General features: G+C 45.0%; 1 long non-coding RNA gene across 4 annotated transcripts; it reads left to right on the top strand.

Annotated features, from left to right (window-relative positions):
* The first annotated feature begins 4524 nt into the window (after nt 1–4524).
* On the top strand, nt 4525–19210 carry LOC140688816 (uncharacterized). Of its 4 annotated transcripts, none has more exons than XR_012063657.1 (3): nt 4525–4703; nt 14190–14572; nt 14863–19210. It is a non-coding gene; the product is annotated as an uncharacterized lncRNA (long non-coding RNA). The 4 variants fall into 4 exon arrangements; XR_012063656.1 differs by having other exon boundaries at nt 14190–14934; nt 15414–19210; XR_012063658.1 differs by having other exon boundaries at nt 14190–14363; nt 14449–16604.
* The last annotated feature ends 6478 nt before the right edge of the window (nt 19211–25688 follow it).

The following is a 25688-nucleotide window of genomic DNA, read 5'->3' as shown; positions in this document are numbered from 1 at the left end:
TCAATATTCAGAGAAGGAAATTTTTGACAGGAAAATCAATAACATATTCCTTTAAATATTTTATAAAAAGTCTTTTAAATAAGCTATGTGAAATTATAATCATTCTTTTCAATAATGAATTTACAATTCTTGCATTTTGACACAACTTGGCCTACCAAAACCCCTGAAGGAGCTGAAGTCCAATTACACCAGCAATAAAAACTGCCATAAAAAAATTAAAAATAAAAATATAAATATAAAAACTGTCATAAGTCTTTAAGGTGATGCTTGGGTGAAATCTTCTTTGAAATACTCAGCTGCAGTGACATTGCAGGGTTTCTTCATTAGATCTGTTTAGGTTTGGAGCAATAGAAATCTACTCCAGCTATCTCAAAAAATGTACTATACAAGGAGTTTATTATAAGTAATTGGACTTATTATGAAGACTCCCAAGAATGGAGCAACACGAGGAATTAGAATACTGAACCTCTGCATTCTCGCTCCGGCCCTGTCCTCTGCTCTCGTTGTCTGTCTCTCTGCAGAGCTCTTTCCTTGTGCTCATTGGTAAACATTCGCTCCCAGCCCTGCCTCCAGATCACGTCTCATTACACGTGTCTGACAGATTGACCAGCGTCGTAACCCCAGATCTCTGAGAGAATCTGATTGGCTGTTTGGGAGAGGCGTGACCCTCTGGTCCAATCAGCAGTGAACGGGAACTGAGCGGGAAGGGGCACTGCCTTCTGGGTGCAAAACCTGGCCTCGTGGTTGGAATCACCTGGACACGGCAGATTACGTGTGTAGGTCGCACCGTGCTGTTGGGTGTTTAGAAATGAGACGTAAAAGTAAAAAATCGTCAGCCTACGGGATTAAATAGCTGCTTTTCACCCTGAGCTTGTCGTATTTCTACACCTCTAGCTTAATTACCGTATAAACCTGAAAATGCGTTAAAGGACACTAATTTCACACAGTGACATCAGACAACTAGACTTAAGCCTCAGGAGTGTGGTTGACTTTTTCGACAATTACCTACAAAGTTCGGGATTCTTGTTTTTATTCACCAAATTCTTAGCAAGGAGCCTATTAATTTTTGAGTTGGTTTATCACTGTCGCTACGTAAGATTAAATGCAAGTTAGAGGAAATGACAGGGCTTCTTTTTCCAAACCACCAGATCTGGAAATACAAGACACCCCAATTTTACAAAGAAATTTTTCTTCAGGAAAATGAAACTTGTCATCACACATGCACTGATCTTGCTTTGCTGTCGGTGCCTTCCTCCCAGGACCCCTGCATCGGTCCCTGGCCTCTGGCCCCCGTTCCCTTCACCTGCACCCACGGATGGCTGTGCCCCCTGGCCCCCGAGATTTTAGCTGAGGCTGGAGCCCGGCCCCTTCTACCAGGGAAAAAGATCACACATTGGACATGTTGCTCTGAACACCCAAACCAGTTTTAAATGAGCAAGGGGAGAATGACGGATTGGCTGATTTGTCTGTGTGGTGTGGAATAAGCAAATTCAGGTTCAGGTGACGACAGATAATCTAGACAATTCTATTTCTGGGTTTGTCTTCCTGAATTAACCAGAGAATTAATACGGCAATGAAAACCCACCATATAATTTCATCATCTTTCATTTGGTAGATTCGCAGATGAACCACGACTATTTGCTTCTTGTGGGAGCAAATGTTGATCTTGTACTTAACCTGCCTGTGCCGTCACAGGGCATGGAGGGGTCCTTGTGACTCATGGAGAAAGAATCGGAAAACGGAAGTCAGGATGAAAGTTCCAACCTTTAGAGAATGATGAGCCTTGGGGTTAACATTTTCTTTACCTTGTTTAAATCTCTGGAATGAATCATCATTGATTCACGGCCCAGCTGTTTTATTTCTAAATGGCCGAAATCTTGAATCCTAAATTGTCAACAGTATCAAAGAAAAAGTCTTCGAGAAGCCAGTATCCTTTTAGGTCAGTTATTTCTGCATCTCTCCAAAAAGATCGTGCAAAGGGCTAGTGATGTGTGATCAGATTTAAAGAGCAAAGCAGTTCACATCATCTCATTTGGGTCTCCTAACCTGCCCCCTGGTTATGCAGAGGAAAGTGCATTGTTGTTCCCATCTCAGAAATAGAGAAAGTGGCACAAAGCCTTTTTAGAAACCTGGCCCACAGATCGCCGGCAAAACAGGAAGCAAGCCCATGGATTTCTGCTCTGCCTCCCGCGGACGGGCGCTCTGCCTTCTTTCCTGTTTCCTGGCTCTCCTGTGTCGAAATGCTTGGTGTGTTCAGCTGGGAAATTCCTTCATTAGAAATCCAGTTGAGTCATCCTAGCCTTTGGAAGTGATTGTGAAATGACTGATCCTTGTTTTCTGGTTTATGTTGGGGCATTTTAGAGTTGGGTGGTCTGGAAGCTAAAGCAGGAGTGAGGGTTTACGGAGACCCCCAGGAGATGGGGAAGCCCTGACTCGTCACCAACATCAGCACCACCAACAAACATGCCCCGAGAACCTGCCACCTGCTGAGTCTGCAGATGCAAGGCCAAAGCAGACAAACCAATAACCACCAAGGGCACACGCGCCGCCCTCAGGGCTGGTAGTGAGGGCCGGGCACAAACACGATGTAGCTGACAGCAGAGCTAGCAAGGCTAGGGGTGTGGTGCCCGCCTGTTTCAAATGAAATCCGGGACATGTGGACTAAGAGTGCTCATGGGGATGGAATCTCTTATTTTACTGCCGATCAGCAACATGGAACTCAGAGGAAAGGGTGATTATTAAGGATCCGGGCTGGTTGGTTAGACTTTGTGGAGGAGGTGCGGCCTGAAAGGGAAGCCTTCCCAGAACACCGGAGCGCAGACCAGCAGAAAGAAGGCAGGGACGGCACCACAATGGAAGGGCAGATGGCATGCATGTGGGCGTTGGTGTCCTGTTGGTTGGAACAGAGGGAATGAGTTATTGAGGAATAAACTCGAAGAGCTGTCAGGACCGGGTGGCGGAGAGCCTTGGATGCCGGCTAGGGATGTGCGGCCTTGTGGGTACTGAGTGGGCTGAGCTTGGACACGTGCAGTTAGGAGGTGATTTCACTTACCACCACTTCCTTGAAACACGCCCCAAATAGGATTTCTCTTCTCCACCCCTTGAGTTACTTTTGGAGCAGTGCCCATAGTTTTTAGGAAAAACTTAGGGCTTTTATTAAATCTAAATAAATATGCCAATCCTTCATCCAACTTAAAGCTCCTCCCTTGCCCTCAGCTCAGGCCAGACCCGTGGTTTGGGGCTGGCTGTGGGTGAGGGTCTGATCTGTTCCGCTCCACCTCCTCCCCACCACGGCCCTTGGCTTCTTTAGGCCTGGAGGTGGCAGTGGAGCAGGGATCAGAGGAACAGAGGCAAAGGCTGTTTCTTACATCTGATCATGCTTTTAATTCTGTCCTCACCTAGTGCACAGCGGGCGTCCACACACAGCATGTGAGGGAGGTCTCTGGTGCGCCCACTGGGTGTCTGACGCAGGCTGTCCCGGCCTGACAGCTCCAGCCTCCGATATGTCACTCACAGCCTCTCTCTACTGGGATCCAGGCAGGCCCCCGTCTTGGGTGGGTCCTTCCAAGGCCGTCCCTTCCCAGCTGCTCGCCGTGGTAGGCACCGGGTCCACAGGAAACTGCACTGCCTTGCTCCAGAGTTGGACGACAGCTCCCCGGGACGGTGGGCCGCTCCCCGGCTGCCTCCTGCCCTGCTCCAGGGGCGGCTTCAGCTCTGCTCCCCACCCGTGAGTCTTCCAGGGAGGAGGTAGATATCGGGCCCTCCTTTCATCCTCTGTGACCCAATTTCCTGGGGACATTTTCTACTCCAAAATGTTATGTTTTATTGTGTTAGCCAACACTTTAAGCTGGGAAGTGAGACACCAGTCTCCCCTCTTGTCGACAGCGTCATCTCTGCGAGCAAGTCGTCTGGGGTCCCTTTCCCTCGGGCTTAGCGGTGGGAGGGGAGCTGCCCACTTTCCACTCACGTGAACTCCCTGACTACCCGGCGGCTCCTTACTGAACCTCTCACAGATTGGGAGCTGGCGGGGTGGGCGGTGGTGACTGCTGACGATTCTGTTTGGTCCCTTCCTCGTCGGTCCTGCACAAGTGTGGCCAGCTGTTGCAGAAAAATGTGTTATAGCTCGGTCTTACTGCTCAGTTGGACAGCAACCTGACTCCCACCGAGAAATAAAAGAACTCAGGTTTGTTACTCCCCCGGGCCCATAAAACCTAACACTGCAAGCTCTGGGCCTCATCGCTAAGACTACACAGGCCTTTTATATGCTGCCAGTTTTACACTTTGCAACATCATATGCAAATAAAGTACAACAGAAATTGACCAACCAGGAACAAGCTTTGTAGAACTAGCCCAATCAGGAATGAGCTCCATGCAAATAAAGTACTATAAATGGACCAATCAGAAGTTAGGGAAGTGGCCCAATCAGAAGTGAGAGTAGTAACCAACCAGGAGTGAAGGAAATAACCAATCAGAAGTGAGCTCAGGGAACCAATAGAATTCTAGGTGTAAGTTAGCCGGTTTAGAGGCCAAAAGTGAGAGCCTCTGGGTCAGGAAACCGGAGGGCGCTGGGAGGAGAGCAGCGGCCGTGCCTGGGTCTCCTGCCGGTCTTTTTATGGGGCTTCCCGCCTCACAGCGTCTTTCTTAACTGGGGGCCCGTTTGTCACCCGCTGTCCGAGCCTTGAGGCTTTGGCTGAAATACTGAGGTAAAATCTCCTTCCGCATCCTGTGACGTGGGCTTGGGGAGTCTGAGGAAGAGGAAGACGCTTAGATTGTCTTCTTACAACTTGCCTGGGGCTCTCGGGTCTGCCCGGGGGCCTCCGCAGACCGGCCGCAGCCAGGCCTTGGCCGGCCGGCGGGCTGCGGGCTGCGCTGCCGGGGCCCGCGGGTTCGTCTCTGCGCCGCCGGCTCCCAGCGCCCGCCTCGTGGGTCAGGCCGCCGCCCTTCCCGCTTTGCGGCAGGGGTCCTTCTGATGCTCTGTTTTCTACTAATATTCTTTCAAAATCAGCTTTAATCAATATTTATGCACCTAAGTTTGGGCGCTGTTTTCCCTCCTAACGTACGTTCCTGAAGCAAATCCGTGTCGGGCCGCAAGCCCGTGTGGCCGCTCCAGGACCGGTATGTGGTGTCTTCCTTTGACGTGTGCTCTCGGCCGGCTGCGGCCTACCTTCGAGCTGTCGTGTGGGAAAACTTGGGGTTCATGTTTCTGAAGTTTTTATTTGATTTTCTGAACATTATAGCAGTACCCCATGCGTCTAATAACAAGTGAAGTAACACGGAACCAACATACATAAGATAAAGCTAATGATCTCCTGTTTCCCGCCTCTGCCCCAGCGCCACCCGCACCTGCCGCTTCCCTGAGGTAACCGCTGTGAGTACTTGTTAACACGTACGCAAATACACACATATGTACTCAGATGTGTCGGGGGGCTTCTGTTGTCGCCCTTTACAGAGTTCCAGATTTTCAGAGATTGGTGCCGGATCCTGACTTCCTCTCAAACACCCTCAGCCGTGCATCCAGCTTACTTTTCTCATCTAATCATTTATCAGATTCCTCTGCAAGTTAGTAGATCTCCATCTGTAAATGCTTTCTAATTTCTTTTTTTTTTATTGAAGTATAATCAGTTTACTAGGTTGTGTCAATTTCTGGTGTACAGCACAATACTTAAGTCATACATGAAAATACATATATTTGTTTTCATATTCTTTTTCACCATAAGTTACCGTGAGATACTGAATATAGTTCCCTGTGCTACACAGCATGAACTTGTTTATCTGTTTTATGTGTATCAGTATCTGCACATCTTGAACTCCCCATTTATCCTGTTTTCTCATTTCTTCACGCACACGCTCTCTCACACACAGGTTATTTCACACAGGAGCGCTTTCCCGTACATCCTAGAGTGTGTATTCACCTTGTTTAGTCTTCCCCCCTTATTTATTGATTTGCACCCTCTCCTCCTTTCTCTTCCCCTCCTCCCCTAGCCCTCTGTGCACCCTCTTCTCCTGCAGGGAATTTGTGTGAACCAGATGATACATTTGGGTTTTCTCCAGATGCACATAACCGTACATAGATATGTAGACTTAAATCATGGTTTGTGTTGCAAAAATGAGATTGTATTATAGAGTCTGCTCTCTCCCTTAGTTTTCTCCTGCAGTAGTATCTCATCCAGATCCCTTTGTGTTCACTGGCAGAATGTTAATGCTTTCTTCTTCAGGGCTGCATAGTATTTCACAGTGTGGATGCATGTAACATATCCACCCATTCCTCTCTCAATGAACATTCACTTTGCTTCACATCTTTTTCACTATGAAAGATGTCACAGTGCACATCATACATATGTTCTGGGAACTCTTGTTTCTAGAAATAGATTCCCAGAAGGATCGCAGGGTTGAAGATGTGCACAGTTTTAATTTTAAGAAATATTGCCATATTCCTTTCCAAAAGACTTTACATTTCCACCAGAAAGAATTCTTTCCCCCAGGCCCATCCAGAAATAGGTGTAATCATGCCTTTTAACTTGACAATCTGATGAATGGAATATTTAATGCTTACCTTAATTTGCATCCCCAGCCACTGGTGAGTCTGAACATCTTTGCGTCCATTTCTTGGCATCTTGTATTTGATCTTCTCTGAGTGGAATGTGCTCTGCCCACTGCGAGGTTGTGTGTGTGTTTGTGTGTGTGTGTGTGTTTGTGGTGGGGGGTGTCTTACCCGTTTGTTACACTTCTTTGCATGTTACAGACATTAGCCCTCTTCCTGTTGTAAGCGTTGTGAGTGTGATTGTCTGCTCCACCATTTATTTGTCAAGTTTGTGTTTGATGTAGCTTGCCATTCAAACATTTTTAATTTTCGTATTGCTGAATACAGCTTTTTATAAACCAGCATCAGGAGGTGGGGGTGTTGCGCAGTGGTAGGGCATGTGCTTAGCACGCACAGGGTCCTGGCTTCAATCCTCAGTACCTCCATAAAAAAAAGAAAAGAAGGAACCCAGCACTGAACATCCTGTCTCAGGCGAGAAGTTCTCATTAAGCTCACATACTGCTCCAGAGCTATTCTTGTAGAATGTTCATTGTTTCATAATTTTACCTGCTGCGGCATAGAGTGTGGGGGTATTCTTTTCCAGATGAATAACCAGTCATGCCGGCACCACATGGCAATAAATGATTCTTTTCCTCCAAATGGAAAACCCGTCTCTGCTTAACATCATGCTCCCTGACTCCAGGGTGCTCCCCTGGCCTGTCTGGTCGCAGACCTGTGGCACAAAAATTTGAATGCAGTGGCCTTGGGGCTGCATCCCGGTACCTCGGGAGGCTGGTTCTCTGTCGGTAGACTTTGTTGTTATATATGCTGCATGTTATATGCTCCCGAGCTTTACCCTTCCAAGTGAGCACTGAGGTCTTTTGATCCCACTTTTCACCCCCATTTAAAACAACAACCACAACCCTGATTAGAATTCGAATTGGATTGCACTGAATTTATATCTTAATTTTGAGAAATCTATCATTGTTAAAATGCCTTCCCACTCAAGGACTTGGAAACTCGTTCCATTTTGTTCAGTTGTAGGTATTTCAATAAGATTTTTACGTTTTTCATGCAGACACTATGCCTTTAAAATATATACATAGCTATACATCTCCAATAACGATTGGTGTGTATTTCTCTCATTCTTAGTGCCCTTTGAAATCCTGAAAAAAAATTATAAGCTGTTATTTTTCACCCTCTTTTTTTTTTTTTGACGGGAGTACTTAGGTTTATTCATTTATTTATTTTTAGAGGAGGTACTGGGGATTGAACCCAGGACCTCATGCACGCTGAGCACACGCTCTACCACTTGAGCAATACCCTCCCCTAGAAGCTAATATTTTTGATTGAAAATTTAATTGAGATCATTGGAGGTGAGCACACAGTTTTAAGTCATAATATGTAGAGTCCGTATACCTCTTGCCCAGCTTCCCCAGCGGCGACGTCGTGCCGAGCAGTGGCACGACATCAGAGCAGGGTATTGACGTTGTGAAATCTACCCCTTGTCCTCAGGGTTCCCCAGTGTTGCTTGTTTTTATTTGTGTGTGTTTGGTGTATTCCGTTCCATACAGTGTTATTTCATGTGTAAGTCTGTGTGTCCACCGTCAAGGCCGAGTTGCTCACTCGATAAAACTGGTGGCAGGAGATACTGAATAGTTCCAGCCCCACAAGGAGCTGTTATATTATCCTTTTATAACCACCCCGCCCACCCTACCTCACTTATTCCTGACCCCTGGCACCACTAAACCATAATTTTGTCATTTCAAAACATTATGGAAATGAATTTATATGGCATGTGCCATTTTGGGATTGGCCTCCCAGCCCCTGCGTGCTCCCTGTGGACCAGCCCAGCTGCCCTGCGCGTGTCGGTCGGTGACCCCTTTCATTGCTGAGTCGGGGTCTGCAGCACCAACGCGCTCAGTGCGTTTCATCGCTCCCCTGTAGAAGGACGTCTGGCTTCTTCTGGGTTTGGGGCCATCTGGGGAAAGCTGCGACGGACAGTCATGCAAAGGTTTTTGTGTGAACATGAGTTTTCATTTCTCTGGGATGGGTACTCGAGGGTGCAGTTGCTGAGCTGTACAGTAATTGCACGTTTAGTTTTATAAGAAACTCCCAGACTGTTTTCCAAAGTGTCTCTACCATTTTGCATTTTTATGCTTGACACCAAAAGCATAAACCATCAAAGGGAAAATTAGTGAACTGGACTTTATCAAAATTTAAGAACTTTTGCTCTCCCAAAGCCCACGTGAAAAGGATAAAAAGATAAACTACAGACTAGGGGAAAATAATTCCAAACCACATACCTGACAAAGGATTAGCAATCTAGAATGTGTAAAGATTCCCTCGAATTCAACATGAAAAAAACAAACAATCCAGTTAGAAAATCGGCAGAGATGTGAATGAACATGTCACTAAAGGGCACCTACAGTATCAAATTAGCAGATGGAAAAACGTTCTCTCTGATGAAGATGTGCACATGCCAACAGGTACGTGGAAAAATGCTCAGTGTCACTAATTATCAGAGAAACGCAAATCAAAACTACAATGAGGTACCATCTCACCCCAGTCAGAATGGCCATCAATCTCCGATTTTCTCTGGGGCAGGTTGGTGGGAGGTAATCAGGTTTATTTGTTTGTTTTTTAATGGAGGTACTGAGGATTGAACCCAGGACCTCGTGCATGCCAGGCACACACTGTCCCACTGAGCTACACCCTCCCACCCTCTTTGTGTGATTTTATATCGAAGCAATACTGGCTTCATAACACATGAGTTTTGAAGTGTTCCTTCTGTTTCTATTTCCTGGAAAAGACTCTGTAAAACTGATGTTAATTCCTCTTTAAATATTTGATAAGACTCCCCAGTGAAGCCATCTGGGGTTGAGGATTTCTTTTTAGGAATTTTTAAATTACAAGTTTAATTTTTTTATGGTTATATAATGATTTATTTTGTCTACTATGTCTTGGCTGAATTTTGGTAGTTGGTGATTTTTAAGAAATTGGTTCATTTCTTTAAAGTTTTCAAATTTATGAACATAAAGCTGTTCATGGTATTCCCTGCAGGATTTGTAACTGCATCCCTAATATTCTGTTTTGTCATCTCTCTTTATCTTTGTCAATCTTGCTAGAAATGATCACTTTTATTGATTTTTTTTAAGAACCAACTTTTTAAAATGATTTTCTCTGTTTTTCTATTTCCAATTTTATTAATTTTTGTTCCTTTTGTTTTAAAAAAACTTTTCTTCTCTTTACTGGGGCTTTATTTTGTTTTTCTCCTTTTAATTTCTTAAGGTTGGAACTTAATTGACTGATTTAAGACCTTTACTTGCTTCTAATGTGAGCGTTTTGTGCTATAAATTTCCCTCCCAGCACTGCTTTAGCTGCATCCCACATATTTTGATGTGTTACATATTTACCTTCTTTCCATTGCTTATATTTTAAAAAATTTCTCTTGTAGGGGAGGGTATAGTGGTTGAGTGTGTGCTTAGCAGGCACAAGGTCCTAGGTTCAATCCCCAGTATCTCCTCTAAAAATAAATAAATAGATAAATAAACAAACAAAACTACCTAATTCTCTCTCCCCACCTCCGAAAAGAAATTGCCCTTGAGGCTTCCTCTTTGATCCATGGGTTATCTAGAAGCATGTTGCTTCATTTCCCCATGTTTGGAGGTTTTCCTTTTGTTTGTTTGTTGCTGATTTCTAACTTGATTCCAACATGGTAAAAGCATACAACTCCGTGTGATTTCAGTTATTTAAAGTCGGGTAAGGTTCACTTTATGGCCCAAGCTATGGTCTACCGTGATGAGTCTTCCATGGGTGCTCGAGAGACTTCTCTGGTTTTCTGATGGCATAGCAGCAGCCAGGAGTTCAGACTTCTGCTCCCTGATCTCCTCAAATTCTCCTGGTCTCCATCAGTTTGGTTCTTCCCAAGCTCCTTGGGGTCAGTGAGAATATACCAAGTACTTGGGGCAGAAATCAACCTGCTGGCAGGCCCACTGTCATGGCCCCATCAGGGGGTTCAACTACTAGACCCCACCATTGTCAGGTCTTTGCATCCATGTGTCCCACCCTCCCCCGACCCCCGTCCTGCCCGCAGTGAAGACAGTGCCACACTCGGCCTGTGTTTCTCTCCCCTCTTGCCTGCGGAGTGGCCCCAGCAGATGCAGCTGGAAGTGGAGGGGGTGTGAGAGACAGTCCGCTGCAGTCTCCCCTGCAGAAGGTTGAAGTTAATTATTTTTTCACATTCACCCAGATCATCTTTCATGCTAAATGGACAGTGTGCAAGTAAGGTCTTTGTGAGTCATCTAAATATAAAAACATACTTGGAATTAAAGTTTCAAGGAACATTTTATACATTCCTTACAGAACTCAAACCAACCAAATGGCTTTTGCTCAGACTCTCCAATGTGAATGTTTATATGTGGACATGAAGCATGAGAAACGTCAGACTTGGCTTAGAAACTGAGCAAATGGCAGAATCTCTGGTTTTAGGATGGAGTGGTTATTTGATCTCTGTGCAGACCTCAGCATATTCTTCTTTTTTCCTCTGGAAAGCTATAATTTGAATTTAAGAGCAGTAGTCTAGAGCAAAATGCTAATCAAAATCAGAAAACCGTGTATTAGATCCTCTCGTGAGCGAGGCACCATGTAAAGGAGACCCTAGCATCCATCTCTGAAGACTTGAAGCGCGTTTTCTGACCCCAGCATCAGTCCTTCATGTGTTATTTCTTCTCGCGGATCTCAGGACCCCCCAGATTGCCTACCTTCTTAGCCATGACCAGCTGTTTTTTCTTCCAGAGCTCCTTTTTTCCCAAGATTAGCCTCCAAGGGAGAAACTCCTGCCATTTTTGAAGCCAGACACAAGCCTTTTCATTTTATGGGTTTCCATTGCTCCACATGGTTGAGTAACAGGGAGTTCAATGTAAACAAACGTTGGAAAAGTACAGAAGTTGAAAAACTTACCAAAAGTGATTTTTTTTTAACCAAAAGTGATCTGAAATAGTGTCCCTAGTAAAACGCAGCTGAAGCTGGGAGCCCCACCAGCCCCCGTGTTAGTTGTCGTGGAGTGAGCCTGGCAGGGATGGGGAGATGGGAGGTGGGCAGAGCATTGTCAGAGAGAGCCTGGGGGGCCTCTGCCTTGCTTCCGTCACTCACTCCACTGGCTCCGGCTCAGGGGGAGCTTCCTTTCCCTGCCCCCACCCTCGGCCCCTCCCCTCTTCTCTGGGGCTCAGGCACCCCCATAATCTTACTGGAGTAAAACTTTGGGGCCCTGGTCACTCATCCAAAGGCCTGCAGGCATTTGAAGCCGGTCATTTATATCCCCGGATGAGTTCTGTGTCTAGCGCTTTCACACAGGACATGTCACTTGAGCTTATTCCCTAAGTGTCATGGATGAAGGGAGTTAATCGTGGAGTAATCAGGGAGTAGCTGTTGCTTCGTTTGCAGGAACGATCAGGCTCACATGTAAGTCATGACTCCACATCCAAGTGCGGTAACATGAGTTTGAGAAGAGGTTCAAAGAAAATTCAAATGATTACTAAAGGTCTGGAAAGTAAGACTATATTAACAAGTGCAAATACGCGTTTGGTCGCCGCATAGATGAGAGAGGATCTTTTCAAGCTTGTCTACAACCCGTTTTTTTTGTTTATTAATCACTGAGCCAAATCAAAATGTGGTCAAAATCTTTTTTTAAAGACTGTATTTTAAAAGGTGGCAGAGTTCATCGATGTTGGTTTGGTACTATTAATAGTTTGGGATGATTCTTTGGAGGATAGTGTGCCTACGTGTCCGTGTCCGTGTCCGTGTGTGTGTGTCCGTGTGTGTGTGTCCCTGTGTGTGTGCTCTGTAGGGGGTTTAGCAGCAGCCCTGGCCTCCATCCACTGGACACCAGAAGCATTTCCCCTCCCCTCCGGTTGTAACAACCAAAAAAATCTGCCTGGGGTACAGTCACGCCCTGGGAGAAAGGGTTAAAGGAGTTAAGATATTCAGCACAAAGAAGAGCTTTTAATTACAGTGTCCAAATACACAAGGGGGTCTCACGCTGGTGACAGTCAGCAGCAGATTTCTATTTCCACTGAGAACAGAGGAATTTCAGCCCATAGGGTTTGGATAAAACAGAGCTCATGAATTTCTTGTGAGGCTTGTTGCGTACCTGCGTGGGCTGCTAGCAAGGAAGGGAACTCCGTCCTCTGCCCGCCTTTGGACGAAGTGATTCTGACGCGGTCATTCCTTAGGGGGGGATGTGATGGCCCTTTGGGGGCCTCTGGCCTGAGTCCTTTCACTGGGGACAAGACAAGAGACTTCACGTCGTGTGCTCACACCAGCGATCAGATGGGACTTTTCCAGACAGCGTGGAAGATGAGCGTTCTTACTGTTTGGATGTTATTAGAAACAATACAGTAATCCATAAAACCGTCCTTCACTGTTTTTTTTTGAAGATACTTCATAAGGGACTTGGAGGAAGTTTGATGGGCTCTGTGTTCCATCTGGTTTCATCTTCCTCTGAATTATTTATTCACTCTGAGTGGGGAGAAGCACTGTGGGTGCTTTTTAAGAACCACAGGGTGAGACTATGAGTCTGAGAAAGGAGAGTGTGGCTTCCTAGAAAAGAAGCTATTAACAAACAGAAAGAAAGTGACTGATGCCTTTTTAAACTTACTTATATTCCCACCTCATTCCAGAAAGATTTACGGCTGAGTTCTCTATAATGACCAAATTTTTAAGCTCTTAATTCTACAGTAATAGTTGTTACTTAGCAATGCATGACAAAGAATTCTTGACGCCTGTAATCAGACAAGTGCTTCAGAGTTCTGGAAGTGCAGTGCAGAACAGCGATGCTTTGTGCGTCTTGGCTGTCTGATAATAGCTCATTCATTTAAATATATGAATGAGTCAGATGCAATGCTTGGTTTTTAATTATTTTATTTAATTTTTTAAGTTGTTTGTTGTAGTGTTGCCTTTAGGGGATTTAGAAATAACTTCAAATGTATTGTTTAGGATTCTTTCTATTGCAGGTCACAGGAAACCCACTACAAACTGGTGTAAGGAGAAAAATAGAACAGAACGGAAATGGAGAAGAGGCTTTACTAGATCTTGTAGCTAAGAAACCCCAAACTTGGCTGGATCCCAGACTTTAAAAAAAAGTAGATTTTATGGTCATGCTCCACGTAGCAAGATGGCCTCAGAATTAAAGGAGAGGCTGCTTTTCTAGTAGCTGGAATGAGCCACGTGTCCAGCCCTGAACCAGTCACCAGTGTCTTGGGAATGTGGTGTCCAGGGAATGGCTGGCTAGGCTTGGTCACAAGTCGCCCCTGGATTCAAGAATGGAGACCCCCGCCCCAACCACATGGACTGAGAGGAAGACTAGATTCCCAAATAAAACCCAGAATTGTGACTGGAGGTGGAGGGGATGGGTGTCAGGCACCCAAGGACAAACGTCCTTCACACACGTTACTTGCATTTGGGTATTTCAGCGATTAGGGTTAGATTTTGTGAAATGTGAAGATGCCACATTTCCTGAGTCAAATGAATATGGTGGGTGCAGCTTTTCCTCACTTGCTTTCTATACATAGGCAAGTATCAGTTTGTATGTCTGTAATTTTTAAAACTTTCTTGTTTTGGGGGGGAGGGGAGGTAATTAGGTTTATTTATTTACTTTTTTTTTTTGTAGATGTACTGTTCCGTTTGGAAGTTAAGGTTGGTGCCACCTACGTGGGTTCCTGCTGCAAGGAATTGGAGAGGGGCTAGACACGGACGTGATCACCAGTGGCCAGTGATGAAATCAATCGTGCCTAACAAATGAAGCTTCAGAAAGCTCTAAACGCAGGATTTGGAGAGCATCTGGGTTGGTGAACACATCAAGGTACAGGAGTGGCGGGCCAGCAGCTCCGTCACCCCCCATACCTGGCCCTGGGTGTCTCTTCTGCCAGGCTTGTCCTGAGTCGTGTCCTTTGTGAGAAATGGTGATAGTCAGCGTGTCCCTAAGTCCTGCGAGCGAATGATCAAGCTGGGCAGAGGGCGCGGGAGCCCCGGACTTGGAGCTGGCGGTTAGAGGTACTGGCGCCCGGGACCGGCCACTAGCACCTGAGGGTGGGGGTGGTCTGGGGGGTCTGAGCCCCTAACCTGTCTGCACTGACGCTGGGTACCTACTGTCAGAATCACTCAATGGGATGGAAAGTCCCACACATCTGGCCTCAGAAGTGCTGTGGGGAGATGTAGCCCCATTTTTCCTTTGGGAACCAACTTGTAATTCTGAAAACTTAAAAAGGATCACACAGTCATCTGTCTTTCCTGTGCTGTACCTGACGGTAACCGCTACACCATGAGAGGGTCTCCCTTCGTAGGGCTGGTCCAGCTGCGCCGTGAAGCGAGCCCACGGGAGCCAGACACCGCAGGGCTTTCCCATCCGGTGAAAGGTGGGTGTGAGCAAAGACCGCTAAGGGCTCTGGAAGCCCCGGGGGAAAGCCTGGAGGAGGACTTCACAGAGGGCGGGCCACCCTGGCAGTACCTGACCACGCGGAGCCATCCCAGCGTCACAGAGAGGGGCACCCGGGTACTGGGGCTTCGTGACGTAAGCACACAGAGCCGCTTAGTAGTCACACCAAACACTGAGCCGAAGCCTGACTGAGCCCGCGGATGTGTGAGTTTACAGACCACAGAGATGACAGAGGAGTCTTTTTAAACAACACCACTGGCGTGCGGTGAGCGCAGTTCAGACTGCGGATAAACCCTCAGGAAAAAATGACTTCCATTTCAAGGAGAAGAAAGTGAGGGCGACAGAAGCAGAGGAGGAGCCCACAGCATAGAAGAGACCCAGAAACTAAGTGTAATATGTGAGACTTATTTGGCTCTTGACTTAAACTGATCGTAAAAAATTTTTTTTTTAATTCTACAGCTGCTAAGATGGCTCTCTCTACTAAAGGAAAAGACAGGATCACAGACCCCACCCAGTCTCTGACTTTTTTGGCATAAATCTTGTAATTACAGAGGAGTACCTTTTAGTTAAACCCTCTTGCCTGCAGTTAACACCCTTTAAGAGTCAGCACATCAGACCTCACGGGTCACTGATTCTCAGACTTCGCTGAGTTCAAGGGCAGGCGTCAGTGAAGCACCGAAGGACTTCAAGACTTGAAGAGCCGTCCTGGGAGATGGGGCAGATTGCTCCCGGTGAGACAAGGATAAAGCTTCCTAACCACTGTACCTGGCCACATGTGGACCGGGGCCAGGACTTCCTGTTACTGGCGGCGTTTAGATAGAGAGTGGATGGTTACCTGTCAGGGATGTTGTTGAAGGGCCTTACGCCTTTCTGCCACCTTTTGGGTTTCAAGATTGACATTAATCTGGAGAGTGAGCCTGGGAGACCAGGAGGCTGTCTTGTTGCTTTGTAGTCAAAACTGCACCAAATGGCTTCACTGTTTGGTTTGAAATATTTGCTCTTCTAAGCTCTTGGTCATTTATATTAAAACATGCAGAAAAAACAAACAAACACTCCAAAGACAAAAAACCAGAACGCCTCCATCCTGGCCAAGCCTGCCGCAGTCCCCTCTACCAACATATTATCTGAGATCAGCTCTGAGGAATCAGACGTGTAGAGACCGGGGAGCTCAGGAAACCCATTAAGTAGGTTATATTTTATTTCTGACGCCATTTCCGCCGGCCCGACCACTAGGCTTTTGCCTTGAGTACAGTCTGGGCGCGGGGGGCTCTTGGCACAAATCTGGGCCGGCGTGCGGCAAACGCTCCGACACCGGCTGTAGCCCGGCTGTGGGTCTGCCTGCACCGCCACGTGGGGGCTGCCACTTTTCCACCTGAGAGTTCAGGGCAGGTCACAACCCACAATTAATATTGAAAAGATGTAAACATTTATGTAAGTGGTCACTGAAAACCAGCTTTGGTTTCCAAGTTTTTTCTTTTCTTTTCTTTTCTAGCCCAGACCCTGTATTTAAGTGAAATCACCCTTCAGTATAAAGCTGAAGGCTCTACCCACATCCCTGACTTCCAGGCAGTTCTGCAGAATTCCTACTGTTTTTCAGAATATTGACTTCAAGGATAAAAATTAAAACATAAGCAAAAACCTTAAACTTGACATTTCTTGTGAAGGCTTATATTCATGCTCTTTAAGAACATACATCTTCTTGCTTCACATAATAATAATAATACCATATTTTATAACACTTTTAACTTTGGGTAGTGCTTTTCTATGAATTATATCAGATTTTGTGGTCTGTGTGCCCCCAATTTTAATGTAGTCATTTCTAATTTCATGGTCTATGTCTAAGAAGAACATTTGATATTATGACCTGTTCATGGACTTTTCTGGCTGTGTAAGCAATGCAGGCTTTCTGCTAAGTAGAGCTCTTTTAAGCAAGTATGAGTTGATAGTTATTTTCCTGAAGCCCTATTATCTAGCATCTGTTACTGACTGACCCACCCACGGCAACAAAGGATTACTCAACATATTAACATATGCTGTAATAAAGAGAAAAATCCCTAATTCTTTAAAATACTTTTATATAAGCTTTCAGACTATTTATAATCTATTTTAACACAATCATTTAAATTCCCACAGTATGTCATTACACTGCCAAATTGAATTTAAGATTTTTTTTTGCAAAATGCATTCATTGTTGCTTGTATTTATTACTATTAAGGGATTATAACCAAATGCTAACTGGTTGTGCGGTAAGGGAAGGATGTGCTAAAGTGGATTAAGGTATTAAACTCAGTTTGTGAAATCACACTGAATGTATTACCGTCCAAATTAAGATTAAAAGTGCAGAAGGTTCTTGTGATGCAGCAAACAATGAAAAGTCAAAACTGGAAAGGCTTTCAGCCTGGAATGAATCACCGCACAAAATGAAAAAGGAAACACCCGCAGATTTCATTACTTGAAGGAAAAAAGAAACCCACCCTCTGTTTTACAGCAGGTGCAGGAAATGGCACGGGAGATTCGGGCAGTTTTCTTCTAGGGACAGTGACTTACTTAACTTGAGAAAGGTCTTAAGCTCATGAACCTCTGTGCTTAATTCTAAGATGTTCCCTTGCTGAGATGAACCATTTAAACGAGGAACTTTGCTTCTTTTTTCTTACAACCAGAAACACTTGTTCACTGTGGAAGATGCAGATGAACAGAAGACAAACATCAACATACGCTCACCTTCCAGAAACAGCCACTAGCAGCACGTTTTAAAGCTCTACTGAGATTCACACACCACACAATTCACCCACTTTAAGTCTGCAATTAAATATTTTTCAGTACATTTACTGGATTGTACAACCATCACCACAATATAATTTTAGAACATTTCGTTACCCCAAAAAGGAGTCCATTAGCCATCACTTCCCATTTTCCACACCACACATCCCCCTTACTCAGCCCTAGACAAGCACGCATCTCCTGTATCTATAAATTTGCCTATTCTGGACATTTCATCAAAGTGAAATCACAGTATGTGGTCTTTTGTGACTGATCCCTCTCACTCGGTTTAATGTGTTCAAGGTTCACCCAGGTTGTAGCATGAATCAGCACTTGATTTCTTACAGCTGAATAATACTCCAGCGTATGGACATGCCAACATTTTGTTTATCTGTTCTTAGTGGACAATGGGTTGTTTCCACTTTCCAATTGCTGTGAATAATGCTGCTATGAATATTCTCCTTCAAGTCTTTGTTTGAACACCTGTCTTCAGTTCTCCTGGAGTCTAGGAGTGGAATTTCTGGGTTGCATGGTGGTGCTACACTTAACACTCAGGGAACTGCCAACCTGTTCTCCAGAACGGCTGTGCACCACCTCACAGTCCCGTCAGCGACGTGCGGAGGTCTCGGTCTCCCTCAGGACACTTGTTGTGTCTGAATTTTTTTTTTCCAATAGCCATCCTGGTTGGTGTGAAGTGGTATCTCCTTGTGGTTTGGACTTGTATTTCCCTAATATCTAGTGGCGTTGAGCACCTTTTCTTGTGCTTATTGGCTATTTGTGTACCTTCTATGGAGAAGATTTAACCCTTTGACCTTTTAAAAATGGGGTTACTTCTCTTTTTACTATTGAGTGGTAAGACTTCTTTCTACACTCTGGGTATAAGGCCTTATCAGATGTATGAATTACAAGTTGTTTCTCCCATTCTGTTCATCGTCTTTTCACTTTCTTTATGGCATCGTTTCCAGCACAAATGTTTTAAATTTATCTACTTTTTCTTTTGTCTCTTGGGCTTTTGGTGTCCTATCTAAGAAGGTTTTGCCTAACCTGAGGTCATGAAGATTATGCCTATGTTTTCTTCTAGGAGTTTGAACATTTTGACTCTTATATTTGAATCTATCCACGGTGAGAGAATTTTTGTGTGTGGTGTGAGGTAGGGACCCACTTATGTTCTTTTGCACATGGAGATCTAGTTGTCCCAGCACCATTTGTTGAAAAGACTACTCTCTTCCCTATTGAATTTCCTTGGCAGCCTTACTGAGAAACTGACCCTAAATGGAGGGGTTTATTTCTGGAATTCCAATTTTATTCCACTGATCTGTACGTCTATCCTATGTAAGTACTGTTAATATTTGCCATGAATCCTTCCTCAAATTTTTTCCTCTCTGTTACTATTATTTTTTCAAAATAATTGGATCATACCAACCATACAGTTTTTAACTTACTTTTTAAAAAAGAAATCATTAATATCCTCTCATCTCATTAAATATTCAACATAACTTTTAATGGCTGCCTTTTATTCCATTGTTGATTAATTTTATTCCATTAATTAAACAATAGTAGTTTAATTCCCTTTTGTTTAATATTTAGGCTGTTCCCACAATAACATTTTTTCCAAATATGTAATTAAAAAACCCCAAAATATACCTTTATGTATATCAGTACTTAGTTTATAAGGAAAAACCTAGAGTGGGAATTGTGAGGCATGAATATGTGTAAGTTCTTGACACACCTGGCCGTTGTGCTGGCTGATGAACAACGCACAAGGGCCTCACTTCCCCACACCCTCCCCGCAGGTGCGGATGGTCATTGTCAAGTCTTCACCAATTTTAATCCCCTTTTTACATGGACTTATACAAAGAGGGACATCTCAAAACTAATAATTTTTTGATAGATTGACTTAAAGACAAGTAACCATCTTTTCCCCATATCTTGAAAATCTCAAAGTTTACTGTTATTTTCATTTCCTGTATAAAGTATTGACTTGTATTGCTTCATAAAGTAACCTGCCGTTGAAAGAGAATATTTCAAATTAAATAACTTCATGAAGCAGCCCATGAGACAGAGACCACAGACGTGGTGTCCACGTCGGCAGGGCAGTGGAGGTTGGGGGAAGGGGCCCTTGAGGCTCGGAAGAAGTCATGCTTTGGGTAGTTGCTCCTGTGAATTTAAGTGCGAGTGACCAGAGAAAAGCAACCGAGCTTTGGAGGATCCAGTTGTAGCTGGTGATCGTGAACCTGTAGGGTGGACAAGGCAGGTATGAATCGTGACTTTCTTGGATCAGATCCAGGATCCACCAGTAAACAACTGTCTTGTCTCAGCCAAGTGCATTAAACTTTGTTCCTCAGAGTGTCCATATTCATTTAGTGAACGAATGTGTATTAAGTGCCCACTTGTGCCAGGCACAGTTCTTGGTGGAACCAGGGTGAAAAACACGAAGTCTCTTCCATGGTGGAGCTGGTGATCCCTGCACCTGCCTCTTGGGGTGCTGTGGGGGTGCAATGAGATTTAAATTTCATCAGGCTTAAGATGCATACTTTTTTCACACTTTAAATCTCTGAAATTGACTTGCATCTTACAATTAATTGGCAGGGTGTTTCTCTTTTTTAGTGCCACATAAAGTAATGGTGCATCTTACAATCAGTGGGGTTTCAGGTTCACTGAAATATAATCAAACTTGTAAAAGCCTAATAAAGTGTCTAAAACCCAGGCTGTACGTTGCAGCACTGCTTTCAATAGCAAAGAAGTGGAAACGACTCAGATATTTGTCAGCCGGAGGTGGAGCTGTCATACAAACACCCGAGGGAGCACGGGGGAGCCACTGTAGGTGGCTGGGACGCCAGCACCAGGACGGGTCGCTGAGCGGACAGAAGTTACTGTCCTGTGCTTCTGTCTGCCTAGTAGGCAGATCTGCTGTTTGTGCACATCTATAAAACGTTCGCTTACATTTTCAGAAGTAAAAGATAGACAAAAGTCTTTCGACACTTGCTTTTCCATCTCCATGTGATCTAACTTCCTCCCCTTAGAATTCCCAGGACACTACCGCCAACATCTTCTTTTGTCCTTACCTGAAGATGGTGTTTAAAGTAAGGGTTTTGGCCCTTTTGGGGAGTCACTCAGTTTCTCTGGGTCTCTCCCATCTGTAAATGTTATTAAATTTTATTTGCCTGTCACCTGTTAATCTGTTTCACATCGATTTAATACTTAGACCAGCCAGAAGAGCCTAGAAGGGTGGAGAAAAATGTCTTCACCTCTGACAGTAGCTCAGAACCGGTCTATTTTTTTCTAACCATCCAATGACATCATTGTAAGTTCAACTTTTAGGGTGAATGTAAGGTTGTAAAACAGACCTAGTCTTAACTAGGTACCTCCTAACTTGGTGTCCTTCGCTGCCAAGAATTATGTACTTCTGTGAATACGTCTGTGGCAGGAGTTCGGGCAGAAGTGATAATACTGATCACTGAGATCATAAACTCCATGATGTGTTCAAGAGTCATAGGAAGATGTTTCTGAAATTAATAATAAAATATGCATCATGCTATTGTGCAAGCTAAGTTGACCTGTGAAAGCTTTTCTCTCCCTGCTGTTCGGTGGTCAGTGCAAAGCCTGCATGTCAGCCACGGCTGCCTCCTCTCCCCACCACGTCCAGTCCGTCAGGAAGAGCCGGTAACACCGCTTCCTACACATCTCCTGATTCTGTCACTCCTCTGTGTCTCCACGGCTGCCACTTTAGTTCAGGCCGCCATCTTCTCCAGCCTGGATTCCTGCCTCAGCTTCCTGCCTCAGTTTTACCCCCACATGTGGAGTCTTCTCTCCACACGGCAGCAGGAGTGAGGAGTAAGCCATGGTTGCCATGTGCCCCTGAGACGTGGGGCCTTTTGTGACCACGGCGTAACTCGGCCCACACAGACAGCGCCCAACTTCTTTCGGTTCCTCGGAAGTGCCACGCTCACGCCGGCCTTTCCCCTCCTCTTCCCCTTCCTGTTTCGGTGGCCCCAGTTTCCCTGCAGCCTTCAGTCTCAGTTTAAGCTTCACTTCCTCTGCAAGGCTGTCTTGTTTCCCCATGTTTGGGTTGTGTTCCCGCTCTCCATGTCCCTGTGGCCTTGCACACATCCCTGTCACAGCACTTACTACGTAACTGTCTCCACCCTCTGCCGCAGGCCGGGTGAAGGCAGGGGTGGGGTCTTTCTTGTTCATCCTTGTATTCCTAGCCTTGTCACGTGATAGCTGCTGGAAGTCCCCTCAGTGAGTAAATAATTCAACTTTAGCACTCGAAGGCTTTGTCATGCTACTAGTAAGAAAAAGTCACTGGAGGCAGAACGTGGGAGGGTCTGCGTTGTGGCCGGAGCCACTGTGATGACGCGGGGTGGGGGGAATCTCACTGGCAGCTGAATGCTGTCAGCCTGTGCTTTTCCGCCTCCACCCTGATGGCAGTGTGCGCGGCCTCCCAGCCTCCCATGTTAAAGGAGCAAGGGGTAGCTCTTCACTACCAGGTGTGAGACGGACGGGCCTGGATGGAAGAATGACGGCGTGACTACTCTCGAACGTGTCTCCGCAGCACCAGAGAAGCGCCTGCAGGCCCGTTCACGTCCCTGCGGCGTTGCTGGTCCTGGACACAGCAGAAGGCAGACTTTCAGAATGACTACGCAGGATGTATGCATTCCACAGCTCTCGTCTAACTGAGTCACCCTGGGCATTGTCCCGGCCCTCCCTGCCATAAAGCATAGTGCACAGCAGCAATGCATTCCTCACGCCACATGCGCTCTCCGCGTGAACTGTCCGAGGGGTTTCCGTGGTCCCACGGGTAAACAACCATCCTAAAGCGTGTCGGTGAAGATGTCTTGTGAAGAAGGCAGAAGTTGCAGCTTAGGTTAACTGGACAGGGTTCTGGTGAGACCTAAGAAGAAAGCTGAATTGGAGCTCCTTATTAAAGGACACCCGGTGGGGTGGAGCCACATGGGACACGCGTGTGGTCCTGAGGCTGACTTACCAACTTCGAAAGATGAAGGGCTTGATGTTAAATATTAGGCTTCATCTGGCATGCCTCACTCACAGGCAGGTACGGGCTGTAACTAGGCTGCACGTTAAGCATGAAGCATCCCACGTGTAAAGACAGACTAGTTTCCCGAAAGTCGTAATAAGAACAGGCATGTACGTGGCAAGTCCCCAAAGCGCCTGTGAGAAACCGACGAGAGATGGGTAGGGCTCTGGGACACATATCAGCGTTAACTATTTCTGCGGTTTCCAAAGGATTAGGACGTGCTGGGAACGCTGGAAATGCTGGTTGGGACCAGGTCTCTTGATTGAAAGTTCTGGGATGCGGTTTTAGAGCCAACATAAAGACCCCAGGAGTGTAGTCCCGGCGATTTAGGAGACAGAGCTGGGCGTGAGTTCCTGCTGTTGCACCACTGCCTGCGTGACCTCGGGCAGGGCGCTTAATCACCTGTTTCTCCATTAGTGCAGTGGGGATAAAACACCCACTTTATACGAATGAAACATGATCAAGTTTGTGAAAGGCTTTGCATAATGCCTGGCTTTAGAGAGTCTAATTAAACAGTAATTACAATCAAGCAGAGGTCTCCAATGAAGAAGGGGGCTGCCCTGTAAGGTAAGAAAGAAGTGCGCTGCCTCTGTAAGAATTTAGTAAGTCAGCTGGCCCCGAAGCAGGGCGCTGCGCACAGTCCCCTCTGCCTGGCCGCGGGGAGTGCAGGCTGTGCCTGGGCCCCTGCGTGCATTCAAATCTAAGATTCTATGACATATTAATGCCTGATTGCTTTGCAAATACTGATTCTAAAATAAAATGGCCCCAAAACACACAACACTAAAATTGCTGAAACTATAGGGAGAAATGGACAAATCCACCATCATTTTCTTTTTGAAAAATAGAAAAGGCGTTTATTGGTTCACACGGCAGTGGACAACAGGGGGCCCCCGGGTGAGAGGGGCCCACAGGGCTGCAGACCCACTGCTCCAACAGCAGCTTGACTGTTTGATCCACTTTCTCTGTTAATGGGCAAGGGGCATACTGGCCTGTTAGTGAAGAGGCGGAAAATCTCAACAGCAAGTGTGACTTGCTGCTGTACATCACTGCGCCTGTCTACCTGATGGTGGAATCGGTATTCCTTCTCGGCTTCAGACGTTCCTAAAAACTGATGGACTACCTCGGACAGCAAATCTCAAGGATCTCTGACCCTCTGGCCACAGTGCAACAAATATATATGCACAAAACATAAATATATTTTGAATTAAGAAAGTCTTTAAATAACTCATTGTTTAAAGAAGAAATAATAGAGATTTTAAAATCCTGGAGCTGAATAAAAATACCATATTCCCCACGTCATTCTTTGACGCTTGTATAACCATGGATCACGTGAGAAAGGAAAGTTGTAGGTCCATCTTATTTATAAACATACACTTAAAAACCATATGATCCAGCAATCCCACTCCTGGGCATATATCTGGGGAGCTGAATAAAAATACCATATTCCCCACGTCATTCTTTGACGCTTGTATAACCATGGATCACGTGAGAAAGGAAAGTTGTAGGTCCATCTTATTTATAAACATACACTTAAAAACCATATGATCCAGCAATCCCACTCCTGGGCATATATCTGGGGAAAAGTGTATCAGAAAGACACGAGCACCCCAGTGTTCGCAGCAGCACTATATTCAACAGCCAAGACATGGAGACAACCTAAATGTCCAATGACAGGTGACTGGATAAAGATGTGGTGTATATATATGTGTATAATGGGGTATTTCTCAGCCTTAAGAAAAAATGAAATAATGCCGTTTGCAGCAACACGGATAGACCCAGAGATTATCGTATTAAGTGAAGTAAATCAGAGAAAGACAAATATTATATGGTATCACTTATATGTGGAATCTAAAAAAAATGATACAAATGTTATTTACAAACCAAAAATACACTAATAGACTCATGGACACAGAAAACAAACCGTGGTTTGGGGCAGTGGGGGAAGGGGTGGGGCAGAGGAGGGATAGATTAGGAGTTTGGGATTAACAGATATACACATTACTATATATAAAATGGATAAACAACAAGGACCTACTGTACAGCACAGGAAACTAAATTCAATTCTTTGTAATGAGCTGTAATAGAAAAGAATCTGAAAATATACATATATGTGTATGTGTATGTATAACTGAATCATTTTGCTGTATACCTGAAACTAATATTGTAAATTGACTACACTTCAGTAACAAAATAAGAACTTTTTAAAAAATGGCTACCTGAAAAATAATGACACAGATGTTATTTACAAACCAAAAATAGATTCACGGACATAGAAAACAAACTGGTTACCAAAGGGGAAAAGGCGGGGGAGGAATAAATTAGAAGTCACATCACTATATATAAAATAGATAAACAACAAGGACCTACTGCATAGCACTGGGAACTATATTCAATTCCTTCTAACATATAATGGAAAATAATCTGAAAAAAATGTATGACTGAATCACTTTGCTGTACATCTGAAACTAACACTGTAAATCAACTGTACTTCAATTAAAAAATAGGAATTGAAAAAAAAGAAATACGTTTCCGTCGTTAGGGTAGGCAAGGATTTTTTTCCCTCTAATTTACTTTATTTTCTGGAGCAGTTTTAGGTTCACAGCAAAGTGAGCGGCAGGTACAGAGGTGTGGCATCTGCTCTCACACGTGCACAACCCCGTCCTGACACCCCCCACCAGAGGGAACCTTTGCTGCCACTGATGATCCTGCACTGACACATCACCACCCAGAGACCATCGTTTATGTCAGGATTCACCCTTGGGATCGTGCGCTGCGTGGGTCTGGACAAATGTATAATGACGTGTATCATGCAGAACTGTTTCACTGCCCTAAACATCCCCTATGCTCTGCCCATTCGTCCCTCCCTCCCCTCAATCCCTGGCAGGACAAGTTTTTAAGACATCAAGGTTGCTAACTACAAAAAAAAAAAAGACAAA

This window comes from Vicugna pacos, chromosome 23 (assembly GCF_048564905.1).
Source record: "Vicugna pacos chromosome 23, VicPac4, whole genome shotgun sequence".
Classification (NCBI taxonomy): domain Eukaryota; kingdom Metazoa; phylum Chordata; class Mammalia; order Artiodactyla; family Camelidae; genus Vicugna; species Vicugna pacos.
The sequence above is the reverse complement of the archived record's forward strand: the minus strand, read 5'-3'. Positions and strand labels throughout refer to the sequence as shown.